Genomic DNA, 12,369 nt, shown 5'->3' with positions numbered 1-12,369 from the left:
AAAAGGTTCCATAGGAAAAAAAAAAATCTCTATAAGAGGAAAATTTGCTCATGTATTTATGTGCATGAAACCGGATATCTCCTGGCCTGTTGTCAGTTCCCATGCAGACCAGATGAGGACACTTTGTAGCTTGAAATATATTAAATGCATCGCGGACAGACTGTAACAGAGAGACGTTTCATTACCCAAAGACAGGAAGACAGTCTGTGAGTCTTGGAGAAGAGTGAGTACAATAATGAGAGTGTTTGTTTTGGAAGCTGGACATGAGGCTCATCCTGTAAGGTGAACCAGATCAAGGATTTGGGACAGAAACCCAAGCTCCTCCTAAAGATTAAATGATGTCAGCATCAGAAGTGCAGGCCAATGTGTTTTGGCAGGCGCTGAGCTGGACTTCTGAGGGATATTACAGTTTGTATGACTATCAATGGACAGCACATAACTCTGAATACATTTTCCTTGGAGTTTTTTTTTAATACCCTTAACCTGGACGACAGCCATGAGCCTACACTCACTCGTAGAATCCGCCCGCCTCTGAGGAGCTGTATCGCAGCACCAGTTTAATATGCAGGCCAGTTCTTGGTGGTATCAGATCAATGAAGGTTTTCAAATCAGACACAGCCGCTGAGACAGACAGAGGAGACCATCTTTGGCGCACATTAAGAGAACACTTTCCTCCTCCTTAAGATCACAGTTATTTCTTTTTTTGATGGAGCCATTGAGCAAGACTCGACTGTCTTGTGATGCTTGTTAAAAATATTAACTTTAAATGTGGAGAGGGATCTTTCCATATAGCTTCAAATTGTTGAATTGGGTTACTTTGAAAATAATGGCCTAATTACAGCAACTTAAAGCATTATTATGCTAAGGCATCTCTGGAAAGATGTAAAATGGTAACCTTGAATCTGATCTCTGTGCAGGTTATTACAGACAAAAGACAAAATCTGCCAAATTCTTTATATCAGCTGTTGAGACATTAATACAGCACTTTCTTCTCACTTTCCTACGGATTAATGAAGGTTTTTATTGTCAGCCATATGAATCCAAGCTTTCAAGATGCATTCATTCATTTTTAATGTTTTACCTTCTCAATCAAGGCAGTGCTAACCAATATTTTTGTCTAAAAACAACTCTACAGCATCCTACTTGCTTTATTTGATCAAACCATTGAATGATTCAACTATCTTGTGATTCTCTTCAACAATTTTAACTTTAAACGTGGAGGGGTTTTCTTTCTTTTCTTATTGCTACAAAACTGTTGGACTGGGTTACTTTGAAAGTAATGGCCTAATTACAGCAACTTAATATATTATTACACTAAGGCATCTCTGGTAAGATGTAAAATTGTAGCCTTGAAAGCAGTGAATCCAATCATTATGCAGCTTTTTTACAAAAAGAAAACCTGCTTTAATACTTTCCAAATTACTTCAATAACAACTGCACTAAAGATGCATAGAATGACACACTTTGCTTACATTTTCTTCACTTTATCTTCTTGATCTATGGATAATTTAAAGGTAGATTTTAAAAAAGGGTGATGTAAGTGCTTTAATCAAAGCTTTAACAGCTGTATTCTGGAATTTCAATGTTTTTACCCCCTCAATCAAGGTACTGATACTGCTCAGTTGCATCTAAAAACAGCTCCTTTACTTCTTTATGAATAAAATTCATGAGAATTCCCAGAAGCTTTAATAGAAAGATGCATGTGCAAACATGATCTGACAAATTTTTTCATCCCAACTTTATCCTGCTCCTGCTCCTGGTATAATTCCCAACCTATGTTGGAAAAGATGTTTAAACGCAACAGGAAATAATCAGGAAATTCTTCACATGGAAGTAGGTGGGGCTGATGACTACAATATTTTGCAACCAGTGCCAGTTAAAGCAGTTTCATACTGTTTCCAGTCTACTCTTTTCTTCACATGGGGCAGGGTGCCCTTAGATTCCCCAGAAATTTTTAGGAATGCATGTGTGAAATCAGCACTTATTGTCTTTTTGATGGGCCTTTAAATAAAACTCAGCTTCCTGCGATGCTCTTTAAAAGCAGCTTTAAATTGTCTCTCATCCATGTCTTTATGGACCTTGCATTGTGCACTGGTGCACAGTCATGTTGGAACAGGAAGGGGCAATCCCCAAACTGTTCCTACAAAGTTGGGAGCATGGAATTGTCCAAAATTTCTTGGTATGCTGAAGAATTCAGAGTTTCTTTCACCGGAACTAAGGGGCCAAACCCAGCTCCTGAAAAAGAACCCCACACCATAATCCCCCCACCGCCAAACTTTTCACTTGGCACAATGCAGTCAGACAAGTACTGTTATCCTGGCAACTGCCTAACCCAGACTCTTCCATCAGATTGCCAGATGGAGAAGCGCAATTCATCACTCCAGGGAATGTGTCTCCACTGCTCTAGAGTCCAGTGGTGGTGTGCTTTACACCACTGCATCCAGGGCTTTGCATTGCACTTGGTGATGTATGGCTTGGATGCAGCTGCTCGGCTATGGAAACCCATTCCATGAAGCTCTCCACGCACTGTTCTTGAGCTAATCTAAAGGCCACATGAAGTTTGGAGGTCTGTAGCGATTGAATCTGTAGAAAGTTGGCAACCTCTGCGCACTATGCGCCTCAGCATCCGCTGATCCCACTCCGTCATTTTACGTGACCTACCACTTCGTGGCTGAGTTGCTGTCATTCCCAGTTGCTTCCACTTTGTTATAATACCACTGTCAGTTGACTGTAGAATATTTAGGAGAGAGGAAATTTCACAACTGGACTTGTTGCACAGGTGACATCCTATCACAGTACCACGCTGGAATTCACTGAGCTCCTGAGAGCGACCCATTCTTTCACAAATGTTTGTAGAAACAGTCTGCATGCCTAGGTGCTTGATTTTATACACCTGTGGCCATGGAAATGATTGGAACACCTGATTTCAATTATTTGAATTGGTGAGTGAATACTTTTGGCAATATTGTGTAACTGACCAGATAACAGTAACTTAACTGATTATATTGCATAGGATGTACATACCTGGTAACCTTCAGCGCTTTGTGCCTTGACCCCATGCCTTTTTTATTTTCGTTATTTAAAAAAATGAAAAACCCCTGTTAATACTTTAAATTCTCCAAGAACAAGCCAAATGTCATCATTATCTTCTCACATTGTGTTCAATTATTTCTTGATCCGAGACCTTTATTGTGTGATAGAACTGCAGACATTAAAAATTTGCAGCTCAGTTCATTCATTTAAATGTGTTTTACCTTTACCTTTGGTTGGCGTCATTGATTGAGATTCAACTGCCCTGTGATATTCTATAAATACATCAACTTCAAATCTGGAAAGAATTGACTTAATGGATTATTATGCTAATTGTAAAATGGTAACCTCATTTCTTTGTTTTCAATTCCAATGCAGGACTTTAAAAAGTGAATTCTGCTGTGATTTTTATATTCTTCAAAGACTAAGGCTGTAGAGGTGAATGAAAATGCACACTACATGTGACGACACTGTACAACTATACTATTACTGATCTTTATTTTGTTATCAACTGTCTGTATGAACAGGCTGTTGATGTTGTGAGTGCCTGCCTTTGTTTTGGCCATCAAATCACTTTGTAAACTTCTGTTTTTGTTTTTTTTTTAAATGAGATACAGTATTATTATTACTATTTTCCTCTGTGAACCGATGCATTAGTTTCACATCGGTATCGCTGATATCAGATGAACACTGGCCATTGGCAAATGGATTCATATTAAGAGAAATATCTGTTGTGTCCAATCTATTTGATGCTGGCACCTGAAGCACCTGACTGCTTATTTGAAGTCGAGCTTATTCATTTGGAAGAAGTGACATGTTGGAAAACTTGTTTTCATGGTCAAAAATGAGAAAATGTTGGCATAGTGGTAGTCTAATGCCTAAAGTAGTGTTCAAAAAATGTGTATCTGCATGAGTGTTAGCTGTTATTTTGAACGTCGGTATTACAGGTGCCCTAGTATTTAGAATCCGTGTATCTCTACTACGCTCGCATTTTGTACACAATTTCTTCTTGATTCAATAATACTTCGTTTAAGGTGAAATTCAAAATCAGTAATCAAAGCTTTACAGCTCTATTCATTCATTTCAACATGTTTAAGTTTTGTTTCCTTATGGGGCGGAGGCTTTTATCTTTCTGTTTGGAGAGGAAAGGACTGTGGATAGCTCAGGAAATCAGGGAGAAAGAGTGGGGAATAACATGCAAGAGAGGAGCTACAGGTCAGAATCCATGTGTCATTCATTCAGTTGATATTTGATTTGTAATTGAACAACAAATAATTGAAAAAGACCGGTGTTTCATTTATGTGTTATTCAATTATCAATCAAATATCAACTGAATGAATTACACACTGATTGGTCAGACCTGGGACGCCCCTCCTTTCACTGACTCAATAAAGGCACTGTTGCTGTAAGGTTATGTCTGAAACAGCTCACCTATATCCTTCCTATTTGTTTGGTTGGAGCCAAAAAGTACGACGGAACTGTCCTGTGTTCCTCTTTCAGAATGAGGGGTGGGGTTTTCTTTACTATCACTCCAAATCGTGGTAGTAAAAAAATGCTGAAAAAATATAAACAGTACACTTGAGCAATGTCTTTCTGATATCTCTTAATTCTTTCCAAATCCCTTCAATAGGAACTCTTCATACCTCCTAGTGAGGCACAAAAAAAATTAAACAATGGAGCTCACATTTTGTTCCAACTATCTTATGATCTGCAAACAGTTTTGTTTTTGCAGATCCTGGCGAGAAATTAAAGCTTTTATGTCCCATTCACTCATTTCAATCCAGCAGCCGCAGCCTAAAACAGCACACCTATATTCTAGTTGTAATCTTGTGGTGCAAAATCAGAGAAATGCTATGATCTATTTCTCTCACTTCATGTATACTCAAACTGTTTCATATACGTGTTGTAAGGAGGCAATCATGTGCGCTGTTGCCGTCTCCCTTGCAGCCTTCCCTGCCTTTTCCCGTGCATTATTCAGTCTTTTCCTGAAGTAACAGCCGCCCCTCTACATGCAGGCACGCCGACCACTAACACACTAATGTTATGTAAAAATGAATGATGAAATTCAAGGAGGCCAAATGAAAGAGAAACCGGTGAGTGTATGTGTGTGCAAATGCTGGCCCTGGTGTGAGCTTGTGTGCGCGTTCAAAGGTGAGGCCTTGGGTGATGGAGAACAGGATTCCCTTACCTCCTATAAGTACAGAGGAGGATAAAAGGCAGCTGTAATGACCTTGGTATAATGAAGGCCTTGCTGATTTCCATGATTTTCTTGCTTTCATGCCACAGATCTGCTGTTCCATAGGAGGGGCAAGAGGCAGAAAAAGAAGGAGCTTTGTCTGGCCAAACATTAGCAGACAACAACATTTGCTCAGAATCGAACACAAACTCTTGCTCCCATGTTAGAGTCATTATGTAAATGATTGTTATCTTGAGGCAAATTAATACATGAAACACAGTTTTCTTAATAGCTGGACCTTTTTTTCTTTCTCTTTTAGGTGACCAATTTACGTGTAATTTCCTTAATTCATGAATTTATTTAGAAAGTGATGTAATGCTTGTTCCTTTTTATCTTGAAAGCAAAGGCAGCGTGTTGTTGAGGGCTGCTCGGTGCAGCTAATATGGCACAACAAAATGAAAGGCTTCAAACGAGCTTTTCCACTTGGAGCTGATGTAGTGCTGTGGCTGACCTCCAAATATGATTAGACTGCGGTAAACACAACAATAGCAAACAATAAACAACTGGTAATTGGTGTGATCCTCTGTTCCAACAAGATCTCTCTTGATTTGCTATGAATTATGAGCGTTAATGTTTGCGAGCGCCGTGCCCCTCTGAGGATATCAAAAAGCTCCCGCGCCGTCTTGATGGGCCTGTCTCATTAAAGGAGAAATGGAGGCCAATGTGGGGAAGTGATGTTCAGTGCATTCATCAGAATAACTGGCATGAACTCACCTCTAATTCATTCTGTCTCTGAGTCTGATATAAGATGATTATACTCTGATGAATATTGTTTATGTGTGTGGAGAGAGGGAGGGAGAGATTTGGAAAGGTGTAGCCCTGAAGCATCCCAGGTGAAGTCTGCCCTCTACAGGCAGCTCTTAAATCCATGCTCTGTATTCTTGTGTACCTACAAAACATGCATCAGTGCTGGTGTGAAGAAAATGTGCAGGTTTCACAAAGTTAAAGCCAAAATTTCTTGAGGAAAAACATACAAAGCATGAAATATGCACAACATAGTCTGTCATACATCTGTGCACATAAAGACAGCTCTCCTTGGCACGCTCACTACCAGGTTTTCCTGCTTAAGCTCTCCAACTCCATACATGCCACCTCTTTCATTAATACGTGATGAGAGAGAAAATCTCCAAAGACCCCAATAGGCAGAGGCATTGTTTCTCTTTTAAAGTCATCTCAGATGGAAGGAGCAAACTTCAGAGCCTCAGTGAAGTGTCTAATGAAAGAAGTCTCCTCCTCTGCGGCTCCATTTCGCACAGCGTATTAGGAATCTAAATGTTGACTGAAGACAGTTTGATTCTCTGTCTGTGATTTTCTTAAGGAATAAAAACAGTGTGGCGTGTTTACACTGTAAGCCATGAAAGAGCTATGAGAAGGCTCATCACTACCCGATGCCATTTTGGGAGGCGGAAAGTGAGGTTCATACCACGGTTCATTTGAACGCCATATCAAACAGAGAATGTTTAAGACCAAGATCAAAGACGTTTCTGGGCAAAAATATCACTAGACCAGATGCATTCTTGTAAAATTGGTACTTTACGCTAGCAGTTATTTCAACAATGTCTGGCTATTATTGGAAATCAGACAAAAAGAGAAATATCTACAAATCTCTCCTGCCTTCGGAGCTGTGGAGGAAAATGTGCACATTGTGTAAAGGCAAGTAACCAAAAGTGGCATTTCAGGACCACTGAGGTGGCTCTGGTGTCTAAAATGTATGAAGTCTAATCAAAGTTTTAATCAGCCTTTAACAGAACAAAGCACAAAATCTATTTTATCTCATGCAACAAAGAAGATGTGTCCATGAATAAGAATGGTTTGAGGGCCCAGTAAAGCATCAAAGTGTTTACATTTTGGAAAGAGTTAGATATGAGTGAGGACTCACTGCAGAGAAAGATGTATCCATTGTTATTTTAAACATTTTTATTCAATGTACAATAAAGGTAAATGTGAAAAAAAATGAGTGGAATCTTAAGTAGTTTATTGTGTATAACTGAGTATTCAAAACAGAAAAATATGCTACATTTGGCTGTTTTCAGAAATTCTAATGTTATTTACAAAAATTAAGATTATGTATGAAAAAATGAAGTGGAATCATAAGCATTTATTTTAGTAGATTATTTCTATTTTTACCCATGTGTTGTCCCAGGGTCAAAAATGCCAATATCAACCTTCCTCATGATTTTGTTTTGCATCTAATTATCTTATTCTCGTCTTTAATCACACAATGTGGATGGGATATATGGTTAAAATGGGAGAAGACAAGAGTTTGGGGATGAATTCCATATAGTGTAAGTATATGAAGACACAATATTGCTATGTTCACAAAAAATGTTTCACTGTTCCCTCTCAAAGAATGGATAGCATTAGCAGAACTAATTTATAAGTCTTTCTTCTACTTTTTAGCAGATGTGTATCTATAGCTAACATAAACCATGTTTATAACAATGAAATAACTTAAGAAATGATATAAAAAAACTGATTTGTTAAAGAAAAAACAAATTGTGTGTCATAATGAAAAATAGGAGGTTTCTGGTGATTGAATGAAGCCATTCAACAATGTGAAAAGGAAAACCCTGACGTTTGTGAGGAATGAAAGGTTCTTTCCCTATGCAAAAGAGATTTTTTGTTCAACATTCAGTTCAACTTCTTAACCTTCGGAGTTTGATAAAGGCAGGTTATTTTTTGATGATTTGGATAAGAAGAGTATACAGAATATTAAGACAACACAAGGGTTAAAGGGAAATGTCATGTATCGACACATCACATCAATAAATAGCATTTACATTTTGATAATTTGATCATTTGAAATAAAAGCTATTATAGAGAGAGAGAGATCGATTGGCTTTAAGTTTTGCTCACAAATTATATAATTTTTATTTTATTATTTATCCTAACTTCAGAGATTTGTTGCAGGGTGTTCACTGATGCAGTTTTCTGAACATAAAGTTCTTTTTCAAAAGCTAACTGGCATATTTATGTTGGTCTCATTTCTTTAAATGCCTTAGCATCTCAATTATTGAGAACTTTTTTTCTTAAATGTACTAAAATGCCTATCTTATCTGATGAAATAATAAAGATATTAACTTAAAAATAAGTTAAAGGTCGATACAGGAGAAAAAAAAAGTTAATTTAGCTCCAAAAGTTATATTTTCCATTCATCTGATTGCACCTTGTAAGTCACTTGAAAGTCTTGTTCTGTTTCCATTCTGTAGTCATTTCAGAGGTAACTACTATAGAGCTCTATAATTAGAACGAAGATATCATCAGTTGATTTGTGCCAAAAACTCATTTACTCATTATCCAATACTTATATATGTTTTCATTGTAAAGAACACAGAGTCCCTCCTATAGTTATAGATAACCTTATTGTAGTGGTCAATTTGTTTAGAAACAGACATAAATCAAGACATACACATTTTGATTCCACCATAAAAGATACATGAATTAGATATCAAATATAAAAGAAACACTTTCTTGGGATTACATGTACATATTGTAGCAATAGTAACAGTAATATAAGCTTCATATGCCTTTTTGAGAGCTACAAACAACTCTGTATAGACAGTGAGCTCTGTAGAGCACGAAATAAAATTTTGCCACTTTTCAAGTAAAGATATTTCTCCTTATTTGACAAAAGGTTGGTGATGTGGGTCTCTCTAGCAAAAAAAAAAAAAAAATTAAACTAGCTGTACTTCAGACCAAAAATTTCAGAATTTAGAAAGAACTTAAATGTCTAAGGAATAAGGATAACGGAGGCAATAAAAACTTTGGCTGACTAGGTCCGTCTGTTGTACTTTAAACTGCACAAATGTATTCACACATGCTGGTATCATGCAGATAATACCACACATAACAAAAATAGACATCTTTTTATACTTCAGAGTATAATTTTGTACCATAATATGTATGTTTAATTTTTCTTCTATGGACATTCCCTGTTTGTGCATAAAAACTAAAAGTGATAATGACTGGTCTCAATGATGGTTTTGTTCACTTGTAAATATATTCTTGGTGCCTTCTTATTACTTGGTGTACTCTTGTATGTATGCATTAAATAATTCTGTTGCTGTTGAATAAATATTTATGCTTGTGTTGTCTATATGTTTCTTGTATCTAACTTTGTTGCAAAAAGAAATCCCCTCTGAAAAAATAAAATTCAAGTAGTATTTAAATATGCCAAAACAATTCAAATAATGTTGAAAATTTAGGAAGAGTTGAGGAAATAAATCACTAAAATGATCAATAGCAAATCAGCTGTTTATACTAATTGCTGAACATTGGATGACAGACCCGTGGAGAAATATCTGTCTAGATGCAGGATCACAAAGTTTGTCATCTTGTAAACTTTGTGGCTCATCAGAAAAAAGAGTTTTAATTGGAAAAACGTCTGTTGTGTATAAGCAAAATTATGGGATATTTCTAACTTTAGAGACAGAAAAGCAGCAGGATCACTAGGAGTTTAAAGACCCGGAGTAAAAACAACCAGCAGGGAGTCAAATATCCAGTTTGAATTGGAGTGTAATTTGCTTTGCATTTCTCTCAATTAATAACTTAAAATCTAAATTAAAAAATATATTTTTAAGCAAAAGTGAACAAACTTTAAATAAAAATAATTGTAGCCAATTGCCTATTCTTTTATTTGACCAGGCTACAGTCAATAACTCTCTACAGAAAATAACTACACCACAACACTTTCAACTTTATTCAATCTCCTTATTAGAGCAGATTGCTCATCGCCTACTTCACAGAGCACCCATATAGCATTGCTGACAGCAGTAAGGGAGAGCTGCACACATGAACTTCTCGCTAACACTTTTCTACGCTAACCAGCTGTCCCCCTGTGGTTTCAGCCTCGGCCAAACCTTTGAAACGTCCTTCAAGGCGCGAAAAAAAAACAACATGCACACTGCTTTGGGTAAAATCCTATTTGTACACTGTAATTACGCTTTGAAAAGTTGTAAAGTTTAAAGTTTGAAGACCTTCGCTTTTTTCTCTCCTCATTTCTGATATTGATTAGGCTCTAAAACATATGTTTCTAAAACACAGACTGTTCTGAAGAACAAAGAGGTTTCTCATTACGTGCTGCGCCTCAGACAACTTTGAATGTCTCAGAATGGGTTTACGGGTGTTATCAAGGGAAGCAATCAGGAGAACGCGGTCAATATTTTTCACAACCGTAAACCACCATTAATTCTCTCTAAACAACAGCACTGCAGGCACTTTGAATGTGCTTATTAACAAGATAGAGGTTTAAGGTGATAGGTGTCCCTCATGTCCTCAATGATAAAAAAAAAACACAGAGAAATAACATATCAATAGAGGTAGTTAGTAACTCAACACACTACAACTGAGCAATTGTCTTTATAAGGATCAACATTTTCATTCTTGGCATAAAATCTTTTTAAAAAATGGCATCTGAACCATTTTATGTTGCAAAAACCCACTAAAGCGAAAACAAAATACAAGATTTTGCAACAAAATTGATGTTATAAATGTAAGAACTTTGATTACAAGAAAATAGCAGTCGAAATATTTTGTTTGGGACTATAATTTGTCATTGTTAAAAGGGACATATTAGTCTGGATTTAGTGTATTATGCTGTCTGGATTGTTAGAATAATCACCCAGCAACACAGAGACATGGGGTAATTTTGTTGTTTGCTTTGGTTGCAGTGCTTGTGTGAGAATAATTCCAAGTGAAATTGTTATTGTACCATTAATGTCTGACCTTGTGATCATGTAATCTGTTTCAGTAATTCCCATAAAACAATACAGCCTCTTAAGTGCATCCAACAAGTGTTTCATCACCACTTAAATATGCCTTTATTCAAGTCATTATTGTTTGAAACCTGCTTTTTTATTAAGTTTGAGATCAAGCAGGGAAGTCCCATTTTGATTAAAACACTTCACTCTGTTTCTTGCCCCTGAAGTCAAACATGAAGCCATTTTGTCATACTGACCTTTACTTGTTTTGCTTTATTTCAAGTTGGGGATGCAGCAAAGGAGGCTGAGATGTCTTGAACCACTCCTGCCTTCAGTAATCGGTGACGATCTCCAGGCGCATACACACCAAGTGCTCTGTCCAGCTGCTCCAAGGAGTAAGAACATGACTAGAGGGAGGGGAACTGGACACAAATTGGTTGGTTTAAAAAAAAAAAAAAGAGTCTAAATCAAAATTATAACTAAGGCTGATTAGAGCATACAGATGGACTACTTTCTTTGGAATTAGTGCAACAGTGATGCTCAATAAAATCTAAAATAAAATCATTTAAAACTTAAACATACAACTAACAATTTACAAAAGAAATAGTTATTATGCGTGCGCTGACCCTTTATGAGAATGTGGCTTTGTTAAATAAGAAAGTATGCATGCCTAAAAATTAGCAAAAATCATAAATAAGGCTAACAGCAGAGATGGACACTTAGTACACTGAGTGTGCTCCACATGAATTTGATTTTAGAGGTCATCTATTTCTGTACTTTTACTTTGCACCAACAGTGAATCAGCTTTCAGAAGAAAAGAATACATTTGGTTTCTTCTTCATATTTTGAAAATGCAATGTAAATACTTGAAAGACTCATATTTAACATAAAATGCACATCAACGCATTGAAGTTGCAGTGCATAAGACTGGGAATATAAGCGACATCTAACAATCAGATTGTAGATTTCAATGCTCAGTTCTGGTGATAACGATGGCGATCAGTGGAATTTTTAAAAAAGTGCCTATCTGTTATGTGGTCCCTTCTGTAGTACTGCAGCAACATGCAAGATACAAAAAAAAAAATCCACAATGTCAGAGTCCATCGAGGGAACCAGTACACAACTATTGTAAAGTAAAAGTACAGTTACCCTGCAACAGTACTGATCTCTACTCCAGTAAAAGTAGAAGGTATTAATTTACTCTAAGTACTGAGTACTGCTACTGAGGAGTTGTACAATAAAATATGACCTTTTCTTAGGTCTGTTGGTAATAACAGCATGAGAACATGGATCTTAATCAGCTTTTTCAGCTGCAGTGTGATGTGGAATCATTCTCCTGATATTAGGGATGCACGATATTGGATTTTTGCCAATATCCAATATAGTGAGATTTTCAAATTCATT

This window comes from Cheilinus undulatus, linkage group 15, assembly GCF_018320785.1.
Source record: "Cheilinus undulatus linkage group 15, ASM1832078v1, whole genome shotgun sequence".
Taxonomy (NCBI): Eukaryota; Metazoa; Chordata; class Actinopteri; order Labriformes; family Labridae; genus Cheilinus; species Cheilinus undulatus.
The sequence above is the reverse complement of the archived record's forward strand: the minus strand, read 5'-3'. Positions refer to the sequence as shown.